The following is a 16,856-nucleotide window of genomic DNA, read 5'->3' as shown; positions in this document are numbered from 1 at the left end:
TGTCACTTGAATCAGAGTGTAGTTCTGATCATTGTGACGATCGATCTTCTCAGGTACACTCACTAAAACATGCCAACCACTATGACAACGGAAAAATTAATTGTTATTAATGTAACCGAGTCATTAATAGTACTATTTTGTGGACACTTCTCTTTTGATTACTCTTTATTATGTGTTCATAAAGATCTAAGAATGTCAAAGTGGCAGGCAAATAGAGGTGGCGTTCGATTGAAGGGTGGTGCTGTATTTTTCAACCTTGCTATAGTGGCATCTACTAGAGGCGGTGTTCACATAAAGGTGGCGGTCAAGTAAAGGTGTCGTTCAAACAGGGGTTTTACAGTATGCTAAATAATTACTAGTTAATTGATTGACTTGTGGCAGAGTAACTCATCTTCTCACATTTTGTTCACCAGTGTAAAGTTACCATTTGACTTGTTGAAGGCTACTGCCACTTCCTTCATCAATTAATGATATCAGTCAAAGCCTTGACAGTCTTTTAAAAACTCCATCGACTTTTCATAGGCTAGTAGTATAAATGTATAATATAGAACAATTGTGGTAGTGTGTTAACGATCTCAAATCATCCCATGACATGGTGAATAGATCATTAGGCTAGATCATTAGGCGCACCAACTACTATTATAACACTGGCCTTCCCAGCAGTAATTGAGTAATACTGCTTTTTAGCAATTATGCAATTACACTTGCCTTATTTGTTCATGTTATCACATAACCTTCACACATTTTTTAGCTCATCAATGAATATTGATCAAAATCTATAGACTTTTTGAGCGTTCAATTCTTCTTTCCATCAGCTGTTCCCTAAAGCAAATAGTCTTCAGATGAACTGGTGAATCACCCAACAACTGTTATTGTGCATTGATTGAAAGAATAAACAATTTAAAGTTATATCTCCGACTCGCCTCATGTAAACCTGGTCTAAACACACATGTATCTCTAAGAGGCATCTCTATGATTCTTTCAATAACAGTGCTCTGTTGTCATCATACTGTAACACAATAAGTTCTCTTAGTGATGTGCATTGACTTTTACTCAGCTTTTTGATTGGACTGCATAATTTTAATGACACTAAATAATGTACAAAGGTTTACATTAGTTTTATGAATCCTAGCAGAGTACCTGGCGTTGTACGGGTATTAAAAATCAGCTTATAAGCAATGAGAGGTAATGTAGTTGCCTGCCACTTGCTATTAGCCTGGCACATTGCCAATGGATATTTGAGTAAGCTTTCTAATAAGAGCTAACTACATGCTATCACTATTGAGCACGCATAAAATTACGCTACTGCTCTCCATGACGTTGAGTCATAACGGAGAGCGGTAGCGTATTTGCACCCATATAATGACATATATCGCCTCAAGAATCCAAGAATGCTGTTTGGCATAATCGGTAAGGGATTGGGCTGGTGAATGGTAGGGTCTGAGATCAAATCTTCTGCCATGCGGATTCTTTATTCCAAGATTTTAATAGCTGTAGCTAGTCAAGCACAAACACACGCAGACAAACTTGTGAGAAAATATATATAGAAGCTCATGGTTTTATAACCACAGAATATATGGAAACTCTGGTGGATGGACCAGATGTGTTATAGCAAATCACCCGAATCTGTTCAAGTTGTATAAATTCATCCAAACTTTGATACAATTTTGTTTCAAGTTCTGTCGTATTTGCTAAAAGTACCATCTTTGCATTTTTTAGCGTTTGAAAAGAATTTGCAGCACATCTGGGGAGGATATACTATCAACAGGATACGCATTTTAGAGAGACAGCTTGGACTTGCAAGTTTATCAGTTGGATATCATAAGCGAAGTCGATTTGGCCATGAACTTTTCAGATGTTTTCATTCTATACGAATGCCAATTTTTACATACAAATATTAGCAAAATACCAGCAAAGGATAGCAATAACAAATTTTCAAATTGTTTCTCAAAGATCGAAGCATACGTAATGTCACCCAACAAATGTTCGGCAAATCTATTATGCTGTTTAATTGCAGTTTTAAAAATGGTCGGTCTTTATTTCAAGTTCCGGTCCAGATGTCATCACATACAGACTCTCATCACATACAGATTTAGTCAAGCTGGTTCACATTAAATCTAACTTTTTCATATTTCAAACGGGTTTCTCAATGATACCGGCCTGGAAAAGCGTTTTGAATGGAAGCTACAAAGAACTTGTCTTAAACAAATTTTTATTGACTACCTAGCTGGTCACTGCAAAATCTTTCATCTTAGCCTTATTTCTTCACTCAGGCTATGGCATACCTCCTCACACAACTGTTATACTTACTAGCTCCGGAACTTTCCATCAGATATATATCGTATTCAATATTCTATTATATTATTAAACCAAGTTCTGTCTTGGAAGAAACAAGTCAAATCAGTGTTGACCAGGTCAACATTGATTTATTTATGAATATCGTTGTAATTCAATCGAGAATACAGGAACAGCTAGCAAACTTGTATCCTAACATATCAAGTCTTTTGATAAAGGAGCACTACTATCGGTTAATAGGAACACATTTGATACACTTGTTCATCAACGACTGACACACGGTGGACAGTTGCAAAAACAACTTTGAAAATGCTATTTGTTGAGTTCCACCAAATTAAAGTACTTAATACAGTTTTCTCAAAGATCTGTAGTTATTGATTATTTTACCTGATCGTCTGGTCTGATCATCTGATTGTAATAGACTGCATCTGCTATTGATGTTTGATTGCTTGTTATCATTTTTAGCTGGTTCTGTCCCATTCTTGTCGTGAATACATACCACTGCTGGTGATGTCCATCTGAGCTCCTACTCTTGACAACTCCTTCGCCTATCGTCTGTGTTTGACTTAGTCCTGAGCTACATGAAAGCGAAGGTACGTTTAACTATGCACAGTCATACCTCGAAATACGAGCTTAATGCGTTCCGGGACTGAGCTCATATGTCAATTCTCTCATATCTCAAATCAATTTTCTTATATAAAATAATTAAATACAAATTGATCCGTTCTCGTCCATAAGTGTTATGTGTTGTTTGACTTGAGCTCATATGCTAATTCACTTGTATTTTAAATCAAGTTTTCTTATATAAAATAACTAAATACATTTCAATCTGTTCCCACTTTTGAAAAAAAAGACGCATAAAAACAGTATATTACAATGGAAAAGCATGCTTTTAATTATTCTAATTCAGCACATACATTTATAAAGTAAGAAATACCTATCTAGTGGTATGTGACATCATATACCCTAGGACACTTATGTATTCGCCTTATCTAACTTTCGCGTTTTCGCGGAGTAACCCTCTCGCGAAAATATTATGAGCGAAACTAAACTATCATAATGAACGAGCGAAAACGTGAAATTAAATAGCTTTGTTCATTGATAGTCCAAGAAACAAATGGCAGCAAGCGATCAAATTGCATTATCGATCTCGGCCACACAATTCTACCTGCGGTTCACAATTACAAACTCGTCCCAAATTGAAAAATTTTTCTTACCGGTGAACCGAACCTGAGGAATCTAATTATGCTTGTTCTACCGCATTTATTTTCACATCACCATATTTTCACACTCATCAGAGCCGCGAAATTAAGTTTCAGCGAAATTTTACTCCATATGCTACTCACGAAACTAAATACTAGCGGAATATAAGTGTCCTAGGGTATACAGCACTGTCTGTAGTTCTTACCTTTGAGACAGCCAGTAGCGGCTCAGGACGTTGTGAGAGAGACTTGACAGTAAGACATGCGGTACACCACACTTTTGTGACACTACGTAACATAGCATATACTTTAAGTTTAACTTAAACAAGTTTAGCTTACTAAACACATACTTGAAAATATCTTTTAACTTTTATACCAAACTTAATTCTAACTTCGTTTTCATTTTTATTTTTCCTTCTCTCGGTTTGGCTTTTTTTACTTCACCGTTGGACTCGCTTTCACCTTCACTTTTCGCCGACCTTTGTCAATCTCTTTTGATCTGACGAGAAAGACTAAATGATGCTGTTCTTGTAAGCGACCTCTCGCAAGCTCGGCCTCCTAGCAGCTGTATACAAAACCTTCTCTCATACTCATATTTGAAATTTGTTTCGCTATCAAGGCGAACATTTGCTCATAATTTTTCTCATATCTCAAATTTCTCATGTGTTGGGGGCACTCATATCTCAAGGTATTACTCATATCTCAAGGTATTACTCATATCTCAAGGTATTACTCATATCTCAAGGTATTACTCATATCTCAAGGTATTACTCATATCTCAAGGTATTACTCATATCTCAAGGTATTACTCATATCTCAAGGTATTACTCATATCTCAAGGTATTACTCATATCTCAAGGTATTACTCATATCTCAAGGTATTACTCATATCTCAAGGTATTACTGTATACACTAGATTCCTAGTAGTGTTCCTGTTTTTGGTTCGATGCTAAGCGATTACATTTTTTTAATGTAGACGCTCTGTATTGTAGACGACCAGGTTACACAAGCGTTTACCTTCAGCACATTGAGTTGGTTGCTCACAAATTAGCCAATGGTTGCTATTCAGTCACGTTTCACTTCAGTTGAAGTCGTTGCAAGATTGAAGATCGTCGATATGTCGGTGTACACAATATTCATACATTTTAGTTAATGACTAGTGTGTTTGAGTACTACGAGTCTTTAGACGATGGAGGGATGTTGTACTGCACATTGATAGCTGCTTTAGTAGTTATCATAAATAAAAATTCAATGATGAAATTTATAATTCCAAATATACTCTTGTTAAACAACACCCCTATAAATATGGTGTTACCAAATTTGTTATTCATATTAAATGTAATAAATATTTCAGCTAAAATATACACGCGAGTTACAACAGTTGAGAAAAAGAACACAAATAATGTGAGCTGAAATAACTGGAGTCATTATCAATATATTGGCAACTTGAGTTCTGATTGGCTATCAATAGGCGTTTGAACACTCATAATAAGACACTTATTTCTTGCGTCAACAATCATGACTGCCACTCTTACCTCTAAAGCAAATAGTTTTACTGTTTACGCTGGCACCTGTGTTGCAATAGCGGTGGTGTCTCAGATGTTTGACATTTTTTATGTTAGTGTAACCTTAGCATTAGCACCCAACAGAATAGCCAGGGCGTATGTGGATCATGCATTTAGGCATCTCATTAATGAAGTTGGGACAACGGTACTTTATAAGAATGGTTATGGAGCAGACACCGTTGTTTTGAATAAAAAATAATTTATTTTTCAAATAATTCATAATTCTTTTGTCCTCTTTTTTATGAGCAGTGATTCAGTTAACCAACCAGTGCTAGGTCTTGTCATTACATTTATGCAGTAGACTAACTCCTCAACCAACTGAAAACTCTATCATGTTCTAAACCAGTGGTTCCCAACCTTTTCTTTGCTTTTACCCCTTTGCAAAATTTTCAAATACAAATTCCCCCCTGGAAAAAGTGAAGTGTGAACCTATAGGCCTACTATATATTGTATTCACTGAAAGGGCTACACAGGTGCATATATGTAGGTCAGCAGCATATATACATATATTTATTTGTTAAATAACTTGCTAAATAGCATATAATTATAGTAATAAATCACGTCAACATTATTATTATTATTCCGGTACACTCAACGGGTGTGGGATGAGATTATGAGTTTTAACGAGACCGCTCCTGCTGATGCCTCTGTGCAAGTTTTCACAATTCAGGCTTTGTTTTTATAATGCACATCTCAAGTCGCTCTCAAGGTCAAGTCGATTTCTTTTCTCATTTTTAAGGTGCAGCATTGATGAAAGTCCTACGTGTAGGATTTTCATCAATGCTGAAGGATTTTTACGTGTAGCTAAATGGCATCAGAATCATTATTACCTTTTTAGCAATGAGTAGAGAATTTTTTCTCGCTGAGAGCCAAAACTGGTCAATAGACACTGATCTGAGACCATCTCTCAGTGCAGAAATGTTAACCAACTCAACAAACTCCTATTGTAGCTTCTCTAGAATTTCTTCAACAGTGCGTTGAAATGGATTTCGTGTGATGTTGAGCATCTTCTTTTTTTCTGAAGGTAGCTCAGGGAAGTAGCATCCAAATTCTGTTATGAGATCGAACAGGTGTTCAGTAATGGTTGCCACTAAACTACCAAGAGCAGGTTTTGTGTTCCAATAATTCAGTGAGTGTGGGAAAGGATACCGTGTTCCCAGTGCAGGTTCGTGTATGCCACAGTACCAGCTTTGCTTTGAAAGCATCAATGCTGTCATGAAAGGCAAAGAAATGATGATTGCTCCCTTGTAACTTCAAGTTCAACTTGTTTAGCTAGGCAAATGTATCAACCAGGTATGCAGTCTCAAATACATAGTTATCAGCTTTCATGGCTGCTAAAAGCTCATGCTGGCCTTTATTTTCAAAAAATTTCATAACCTCGGACATATGTAGCTCAAAGAGCTTGCCTAACATGTTTCCCTTGGACCACCACCTCACTTCAGTATGAAATAACAAAGTTGTAAACATGACATCACTTTCAGAACATAGTGCTGAGAACAATCTGGTATTTAGTGCTGATGCTTTGATGTAATTCACAACTGTTATGTTCACATCCAAGTTTGATTTCAACTCTTGTGGAAGAGTTTTTGATGCCAATGCTTCACGGTGAATGAAGCAATGCACTCCTTCTATATCAGGGTTCTTCTGCTTGATCTGTTTTACAAAGCCTGATCTACATCCTAACATAGCAGGTGCTCCATCAGTGCATACACTTATTAACTTCTCCCAACCTAACTTGGCCTTTTCAAGGAAATTTTTAACTATTTTTAACACATCTCTTGGAAGTTGTTCGAAGCAAGAGCTGACAAAACACTCTTCTTCAATGGATGTGTCATGCACATATCTACCATCCACCAGTAGCTGGGAAAGACTGGCAACATCAGTTGACTCATCAAGTTGTATGGCTCAAAATAGGGATGCTTTGGTCTTAGCAACTAATTTCTCTTCAATACTTGCTGCAATATCATCAATGCATCACTTCACAGTGTTGTTGGATGGTGGGATGTCTTGAAATTTTTGCCCAGCTAGTTTTCAAAGTACTATTGATGCGTAGTCTAATATACATGGCTTGATCAAGGTCTCTCCTATTGTATGTGCCCCTTTACACTGAGCAATACGGTAGGAAACAGCGTATGAAGCTGTAATAAGTGCATTACTATGAGCATAGAGATCTCCACTTGCATCACGTCGATTTCTCTTTACTTCCCGCTTTTTGGACTAAAAGTAATTCCAGTCGTTCTCAGCTAGTGTGGGGTAAATTTTTTGCGAGTTTTGCTTCAACTAAAAGGGTTTCATGGAGTCATTTGAGAAAGTTTTCAGGCATATCACGCATTGCGGAGGCCGATGACCGTTTTTCATAAGATACGAAAACCCGTAATCTAAGTAACTCTCAGTGTAGGTTCGTTTCTTTGCCTTTGACATCTTGCACTAATTAGTAGTTGTAAAAATAAAGCGGCGGCTAAAAAATATTATAAATGACCTAGTATCTGTTTGTACAATAATAATCATCTGGACTGTATTAATATTTTTTATTTAATCTACTACTATAATAGATACATGATTATGTGACTTATTTGCAGAAAAGCAAGTAAGACAACATGAGTGATAATAGGAAACGATAATGTGAGCACAGATGTAATTATACTTGTACAAAGAATATTACAGATTTTTTTCTTTTACATGTGATGCAGTAGTTGACAAGTGAGCGTGTCCATGTGTCAAATACATGTGCACTGTTAGCAGCACAATTTCAAACTAAGCCTTAGTTTGACCTTTGTTACTAAGGTCATTAATTACGGTCAAGCTGGCTTATTGGAATTTTTCCAAATTGTTGGCAAAGATTATTACATTTACAGTACCTACATGCAGACTGTATTACAATGAATGTACAGTAAAAGGTACTTGGTCTACTACCCCAGCCAGAATATACATGTAATAGAAGAGGAATGAGAACAGAAAACTCATCTAAGATTTTGTTAAGGCTTAAAAGAGCGTTCGTAAAATGTGAAATTATAAAAACTAAAATTGCCCCCTTTAAAATGCCAAATTCCCCCCTAGGGGGGAATTTGCCCCAGGTTGGGAACCACTGTTCTAAACTATGCATTATACCAGACCAATTGTCCCTCACGATGCTGTTTAAGAACTCTGTTTAATATTGTCTAATTTTTGTCAAGAAAAATTTTCTCTTACTGATACAGTTTTGGATGCATTGTTATTCTGCTGAATCTTTCGGATGTGTATTTCTCAAAAATTTAGATCGACGGGGTGTAGCATGTCAATCACTACAAACGGCGTAATATCACTATTGCAATAGCTTTAAATTGAGAATGTTTAATAGTAGTGGAACTTGTGTTTTGCTTATCAAACATTTAAATATTACAAACACAGCACATGCAGATTTCCAATTTTTAACCGCACTAAAACCTGAAAACGATAGATTTTTTAATTGTTTCTTTGCTTATGAAGAAAATTGTAGACTCAAGCATTAAGTTGAGTTGTCGGCAGCATCTTAGCATCTCATTTCTAAACGAGCTGACCAAGAGAGGCACATATTTCACTTGTTTTACCGTAATTCTAAGCAAGAGCATCTTTATGCATTGAGTTACTCAAATTCTCCTTTTCAATATCCTTTAAATTTGGAGTTGCTCTCACTTGATCAGATTTCTCCCAAGTAGTTGACATATCTCTGTGTTCTATGTAACATCCATACAAATATGCGAAGAGCGCAACTTTGGAGTTTGATTTATGAATCTATAAAATATTATGCATGTTGTCGGAGCATCTACATTTATTAAAGCTGTTTGAAGCAGTCTAGAACAGTGGTTCCCAACTACCTTGGAACCATGGACCCCCTGAGCTCTTTATCTAAAAGTCATGGACCCCTTTATAAACATCATAATATATGGTGTTTATAACAATGCATTGTAAATTGGCGTACATTATAAATTAGACGAATATAAGAGTCAATAGATTTGACATGTTTCTATTTATTTACTTACATAAAGCAATGCTATACTAAATTGCTTTGACTGTTAATTTTCAGTAGTCAGTTTGTTAGTGGGATGGATTGTACTTCTTATTTTTCACCAAATTCTCAATCTTTGGGGGAATGGTTGACAAAGCGCATCGCATGTCGTCTTCAAGCAGGGATCGCTAAACATATTATGGAAATGTTTACTTTTCCATATCCATTTCTATAAACATAACTATTTCCATAATTTTATGGAAATGGATATGGAAATTTTATTTTAGAAATACTTATATGTTATGGAAATGGAAATAATATGAAAATGAATTATGGAAATGTTATGGAAATGGAAAAAATATGGAAATGTTATGGAAATAATATGGAAATGAATTATGGAAATATTATGAAAATGGAAATAATATGGAAATGAATTATGGAAATGCTATGGAAATGGAAATAATATGGAAATAAATTATGGAAATGTTATTAATATGGAAATGAATTATGGCAATTGTGACAAACACGTAATCCCTGTCTTCAAGTCCCAGTCAGTTTCGTTGTTTCGATTTGAGAACAACCATGGAGGAGAAAGCGGACTCACATAAGTATTTTGACACAAATGGGAGCAGAGTTTGAAGGGCGTGTTTGGCTGTCTGTGGTTATGGATGAATCATGGAAGGGCGTGTATGGCTGTCTGTGGTTATGGATGAATCATGGAAGGGCGTGTATGGCTGTCTGTGGTTATGGATGAATCATGGAAGGGCGTGTATGGCTGTCTGTGGTTATGGATGAATAATGGAAGGCCAAAATTCTTCAACGGTTTTATCTTCATAAACATCTTTGATTATTCTACCGATCTGCTGGTTTCATTTTGTTGTCAAATAAATATAGTTGCCAAATATGGTCACAATTATGATCAGTCAGCTGCCATTAACAAGCATTCATGATATTAATAGTCGCCATTGTGAAATGACCCAAATTTGGTTTTACATTTAGATTTTGAGTATAAAAACTAAACTGCACAGCTTTGCCTGCTGTCCCATCTTATTGGCCGGGTCAAACAATGTGACAACGACAAAAGACTGCCATTTTATATTATAGGTGAAAAAATATTAGTTAAAAGCTAGGAAAAAAGGCCGTTGTTCAGGTGATTTTGGGTAAATTATATTTAAATTTAAGCATATACTAAGAACCCTACCAATCTGAAAATTAGTAAAAATAAGTTAGTTGAAATGTTTTATTTTCCATGGATTTTAGTATATCGCTGAAATTGAAGAGGGAAAGAGAGAATTACGTGTTTGCTGGTTACAGGTTGTGTTGTTTTGTACTACTAACCGGAAATCAGGTACTATCCAGCGATTGACGCACATAGGTGATAAAAGTCTAGACCCAAAAACATAGCAAGACAACGCGACTACCCCGTGCGAATTGCCTTAGCCCCGAAACCCAGGCTAGCACAATCCCAACAGACTTTGATCATTAAATCCCGCCCATATGATAGCCGTCGTCTATTCTTTTAAGGTTTTATATCATTGACCCAACCACTATGACAGAAATAGCTGTAAATATCTAACTAGAAAAACCAATACTGGCACCAGCCTGTGGACCCCCTCAAAACCTCCTGTGGACCCCTAGGGATCCATGGACCACCAGTTGGGAACCACTGGTCTAGAATCCATTTCTATAAAGCAGCACTGTTGGTCATTACTACCCCAACCTATGCTCAGTGCAACGGTCCATCCTTTGTGGTCTTCCAGAACAATGGGATAGCTCAGCTAAGCCACTCTATCATAGACGCTGCCATAGATCTCTTACCCAATTTTACAGTAGTACTTCGCCCCAAGCTTGGTTTTCATACACTTCGTAAGCCTATGCAGGTGTTTCACAAAGTCATTGTGGTATGTTACTACATAACCATATCTGCAGCTTACATATATAAGGTACATTTTTCGTGCTACACCAAGTGTAATTGTTTTTCTGATACCAGGAAAACTAGTGAATACATTAGCTCAGTCTCAGATTTTTTCTTGGTAGGGCAGAGGAGTTGAGATGTGAAGACTTGCTGTACGCTTGCTTCTCTCCAGGAACACAAGTTAACACGGGAGCCGATGTGAAGGGAATAACTTGTACATATGAGCCAATACAGCGGTTGAAGGTGAGGTAACCATTTGGACGCAAATGTTGAGGTTGGGGTTTGATTTTTATGGAAAAGTTTTACATCTATGAAATTGCAACTTGATCAAATTTTACAAGACGAGTTATTCTAAACTGAACAAGTTTTAGATTATTTTGTTCTTAGCAGCTTGCATCACTACTAGCTCAAGAGAGAATTAACTGTTTTTATTTGTCTCAAGTCTTTTAGCTTCCACTTGTAGATATTGTAACGGATGGCCTGGTCAAAGCCTACTGGAGCGCCAATGATTATACCATGTTCTCTGTCATCACTTCTGCCCAATCAGCATATTGGAGAAACGACAACCCCAAGATGTTGCAGCTATTTTTCTTTGGCTCTTAATTGAATGAGCCAAGAAATCTACACTTCATACAAATCCTACCGAACAAGAAATCTGCACTACATTCAAATGATATTGAAGATAATTTTGAAATATGTACTTGACATTTAGCTTCTCTTCTCATTTTTGTCAGCGTAACGATCAGTTATTTGTCTGCTTGCTTGCTTTAAGATGCCAATCTTTGCTGGTACCAAGGCTTAGCAAGCAATTGACACTCTTTCTGCTGGTGAAAGGCTGAAATAAATGTATACAGACTTTTACATACAACACTGAGTCATTCTGAGAACTACTAGGTCTGCTAAGACTGTTGTGCAACTGAGTGGAGTCAGCAAATAAACGCTGTTATAAGAATTTACTGTGGTTCCTATTGTTTTTGATTTCTTTCTAAAACCCATAATAAATTTTTGATAAATGCTGAAGGTAATCTGCTTTAACTTGAACTGTCTGTCTGCTTGTCTGTCTGGAGACATGGTTAAAGGTTGGGATAAAATATTACTTCCTGTGGGGTTCGAACTCTTGATGTTCAGCTTACCAACTTGAGATTCTAATACCCGGGCCACCGACTTGCCCAGGCATTTAGGAAGTCTGATCCAAAGGTTCCAGGAATGAAGCCTATACCTCAAGATGCGTTGCTTCAACTTGCTTATATAGTTAGACCCTTTCAAGTTAGACCCCTTCGACATCGATACCCTTGTCACACCTCTTATCCTGTGATGCCATGCAGTGCTGACAGTCATTGGCATCAAATGGTGTTCAACATTTCAGCTCTCTGGGTACTGTACCAGTTTTCCCCAATTCTACCCAAACTAATGCAAATATGCAGTTACGATAAATTAGACATTTGTGTAATTATTCTCTGTGCTTTATAGGACACCTGGTGACCTTGCACGGCACACTAGACTCTCAGAATACTAGTTATATTTAGTTATATTAGTTATATATATTATTATAGTTATGTTATATGCGTTTGCCTTCATTTTATGTACAACTTATACAGGAAATTAAGGCAAACGCATTTTATAAAGCAATTTAAAAAACTAAATCTTACATAGAAAATAAATTAGTAAACTACGGCATTGTTACTTTGTTGCAGAGGCGTGTGGATATAACAGCAGACCAATATGGTGGCTTCAGTGGTGAAGTGGTGGTAAAAATATGTAGTATAAGCTATTTTAAACATCAAACCATTTATTCTAACCTATTATGAATATTAAATTATTGCTATATATATCACTATTAATATATATAGCACAATATATATATACATGTATATATTGGGCTGTATTTTATAAAAATATGGTTTCTTAGTCATATTTAATAAGTTTTTACTTGTCATCTATTATAGAGAGAAATATAGGTTTGACAATCTATAGGCACAGATGTGGAGTGAGGGTGAGATAATTACTGTTATTTTACCTTTGAGAGAAATGTAGTTTTGATGATGCCAATGATATACAGCCCCCATGTGGGGCTGTATATCATTGATGATTCCTAGATGCATATCAAATATACAAGTATAAAACATACACAAGCATTCAAGGCATCACAAAAGGCAAATAGGGTCTTCTTGAAGGATTGCATTCAAGATACGTTAAACATGGCTGCCAAGGATAACAAGAAAATCTGGAAACAATTTCCTAAGAGAAGCCTGATGAATTTAGAGATGAGGCAAGTCAAGTTGCTTAACATTACGATGTAAAATCATGAAGGATAAATAACTCCCTGTTCAACCATACAATACCTTCACAATTTCCATCAAATTATTATGTATATAGCTAACACTAAAATTGATGTAAAGGTCACACGCTCTTTTTATTTGTTAGGACTTTTTAATATAAAAATAAATGACAGTACTGTTTTTAAGGTGTAAACTGTAGCTCTATCCATACTAATGAGTACTGGTAGTATGATGATGTTAGCTAGGCTGGAACTCCCTATTATAATGCTTCTAGCGAATTATAGCTATGTGCTGGCACATTCCGTACAACATTTCGTACAACGTTCCATACAACATTCCTTCAATAGTGAAGGTATCAGTTGATTTGACAAGTGTAAAGGGAATGTGAATTTGGTTCTGCAGAAAAATCTGGAGCTGATATTTAAATTAACAAACAATAAAATAAATTCAGAATAGTCTTAGTTGCTGAGCAGCCATCCGTTACTGTCATGAAAGGATTGCTATGGTTTAGGTACAACTTTTTCTTGTTCACATCAGTTATAATAAGAGACGTCGTATCTGGTAAGTTTACACTTAATACGCAATGTTATGAATTTAAACGACAGAGTATGTTCAATACTAACACTTAGGAAAAGCTCTTGATAGATCAAACTCACTGGTTCTACAGCCTCTTATCATTTCCATTTATGTCAACCAAGGTAGCAGCTATTGGATTTCATAGTTCAGTAAAGGTCATTATTTTAGCTGTAGAGATCCAAAATAGTACACAGTTTTTTACCTTTTTTTGTTTGTCTTTGATCTGGATTTTATAGTCATTTTGTTATTTGGAAACCCTATTTTAATTAATTAAATAACTTGTTAAAACCAGCAGCTAGTCTTTGACAGCCACTGAAATATGAGGGAATTTTGTTCAAGAAGATTTTTTCTGCAAGATCAATACTTGAAGTCCTAGTTTAACTATTGTTACAACCCAATGTTCTTTGATTTTCACTCGCATGAAATTAGTCATTAGTTTTACTTTTTATCAGGTTAACCTGTTCTATGGCAGTGCTTCTCATAATAACCATATTTAGATGTTTTTTTTTCTGTTTATGTTATTCACTCAGTTGAAACCCTTTTTTTAGATTGTACAATACTTCAAGTTAAGCAATATATTTATATTATATGGTATTTATTTATTATAAGTTTGTGTCTTTTTGTTACAGTCAAAAGTTTGACAAGCTTGAGCACATACTATAAGTTAAAAACACACTGTGTGTCTACTTTAAAAATACTAGTTGTGCTAGTACTTTGGACAGAAAATTGATTTGTATTTAACATATAACAACATTTGCCATTCTAACGTTCAAACTACATATCATGGGAGAAGTGTTTTGTGTACTTGAAATACATCAAGAGAGAAGATAAAAACAACTGTAAAGGTTTTCAAACTTTGTCAAACAACTTTAACTTTCAAACTTCATATCATGAGGAAAAGGTTTTGTGCAGGACAACTAAATTAAAAACAAATAAAACAACTAAAAGTTTTCAAACAACTGTAAATTTAAAGTTTCATAACTTGAAAGAAGTGTTTTGTTGAAATAAATTAGAAAGAAAAAGAAAAATGTAAAGGTGTTTAAATGTAGAGTGAAATTGTTAGCAAGTAATGGCAAAATATAGTCTATTTTGCTACAATTACAATCCAAAATTATTTGATATAAGAATTATATGATTTCAGTTCGTTTCAGTGTTAGCATGCAAAAATTGACATGTTGGCTAATATCGTAGGCTATAGGTACTAATAATCATCATTAAAAGTAGTGCCAAAATACTCTGTTAACCTTAGTAACTATTTAGGTACCTACATTGATTTTAGTGAATTTAGTGGTTATGGTCTGCGTGCCCAAGATAATATAACATTACAATGTACTGTGTGGAGAGTTTTTACTTTCAAGACAAACGTATAACATAAACGCTGAATCTAACTTGAATGAATTTACTTTACTAAACACATATTTGAAAGAAGTTTTAGTATGTATTTTAGTAAACCTTAAACTTTTAACATTAGTTATATTATTGTGAGATGTTTTTATTTTAACGGATAACGAATATACCATATAACGGATACAAATAACTCGCCATGGCAAGTTCAGCGACATATACCGGTGATTGTGATGGATTTACTAAGCTGAGCTGCTTAAATTACCCTAAGTGTTCAGCTATACTCAGATTAGCCCTGTAATTAAAAAGCCAGCATGAGAAGTCCGTAGATTAACACTCAGCTGTTGATATATAAGCAAAGGTGCTAAGGGAGAGAACGAAGAGCACAGAGCAAGTGATACTGACTAAGAACGACAGAACTAAGGACTGAGAATTACGTTCTTAAACTGCATTAAGAACAGCGTGGTAACATTAACCTACCTTTGCGCAGCTTTGTGTATACATATATATCTTAACATTCTTACGTTTACAAGTGTAACTGTTTGAGTATTTATTATTTGTAACTCATTTCAGCATCACGCTTGATTGTAGTGAATTGTATCTAATTGTTCTATCTTTTTATGCTTATAGAGCTTGTGTGAATAAAGAGCCATACTCATTCACCAGTCACCTTGCTTGCAACAATTACAGTTGTACATGAGAGCTACTACTCATTCGGTGTAAGACAACTTGTACACAAAACCCACTTGCAAGTGGCTAGTCAGCGCTGACTTCCACCACATTGGTGACAGCAGTGAGATATCTGTAATCCTGTTGCTACTGAAAGTTTAGCTTTACGCACTAGTACTTGTTGAACAGCTCTCTGGAAAGAGATGGCTCAAGGCACAGATCACAGAATGTCTACTAATTTATTCCTGCCGATCAGTAACCCATTCTGGGACATGGCTAACCAAGTTAACAATACTGCTGAGAAACAGCAAAAGAGCGAAAGCAAGTCATGCGCTCTGATACATCAGTACACATTGTTTTGACAACCTTCATTGACGATATGTGCCGGAAATATGTGTTGGAACTGCAGGACAGACAGGCTGCCAGCAATCACATATCGTCTCCAGCCGAAGGTGGACTCCATAATTTGGCACGTTTTACTATCTCACCAACAGAGCAGCTGCATTCAACCAGGTTGGTCAAACCTGCTTCAGAGAGGTGTGATAGTTGTGAGTCTACCCAAGATTTGTTGCGCACCCTCACAAAACAACTAGACCAAGTCTCTAATAAGAAGGCTGAGTTCCAAACTTTACAGTCAGTGATCGAATGGATCTCAGGTTACCACACTTTGATGGACATGGAGATGTAAATTTGTTTAGACAACAATTTACTGAAATTTGTGGTGTAAGCCAATGGAATGACTGAATCGCACTAATACAGCTAAAATCCTGCTTAGAGGAAACAGCCAAAAACTGTGGAAGAGCTGACACGGCTGCTGATGCAAATAGGAAACTGCTACAGATGTTCGGACTGTCGGCGTCTGAAGCAAGAGAACAGCTGCACTATTTACACCAACAAGCAGGAGAAGATTACCTATTGTTGGGTAACAGAGTAGAGAGGCTGTCGAAGTTAGCCTATGGTGGTCTTGGGTGTGCTGTCGAGGGCGAGATGGCCTTGGAGCACTTCCAGTGAGCTGTGGATGTCCCTGCACTTCGGCGACACCTGCTG

The 16,856-nt window shown here is 36.1% G+C and overlaps 1 long non-coding RNA gene across 1 annotated transcript; it reads left to right on the top strand.

Annotated features, from left to right (window-relative positions):
* Nucleotides 1–355: 355 nt before the first annotated feature.
* On the top strand, nucleotides 356–11,931 carry LOC137387163 (uncharacterized). The gene is made up of 3 exons (XR_010977872.1): nucleotides 356–2,888; nucleotides 11,064–11,184; nucleotides 11,405–11,931. It is a non-coding gene; the product is annotated as an uncharacterized lncRNA (long non-coding RNA).
* The last annotated feature ends 4,925 nt before the right edge of the window (nucleotides 11,932–16,856 follow it).

This window comes from Watersipora subatra, chromosome 2 (genome assembly GCF_963576615.1).
Source record: "Watersipora subatra chromosome 2, tzWatSuba1.1, whole genome shotgun sequence".
In the NCBI taxonomy this organism is placed as follows: domain Eukaryota; kingdom Metazoa; phylum Bryozoa; class Gymnolaemata; order Cheilostomatida; family Watersiporidae; genus Watersipora; species Watersipora subatra.
Note: the sequence above shows the minus strand (reverse complement) of the source record. Positions and strands in the feature narration are given on the sequence as shown.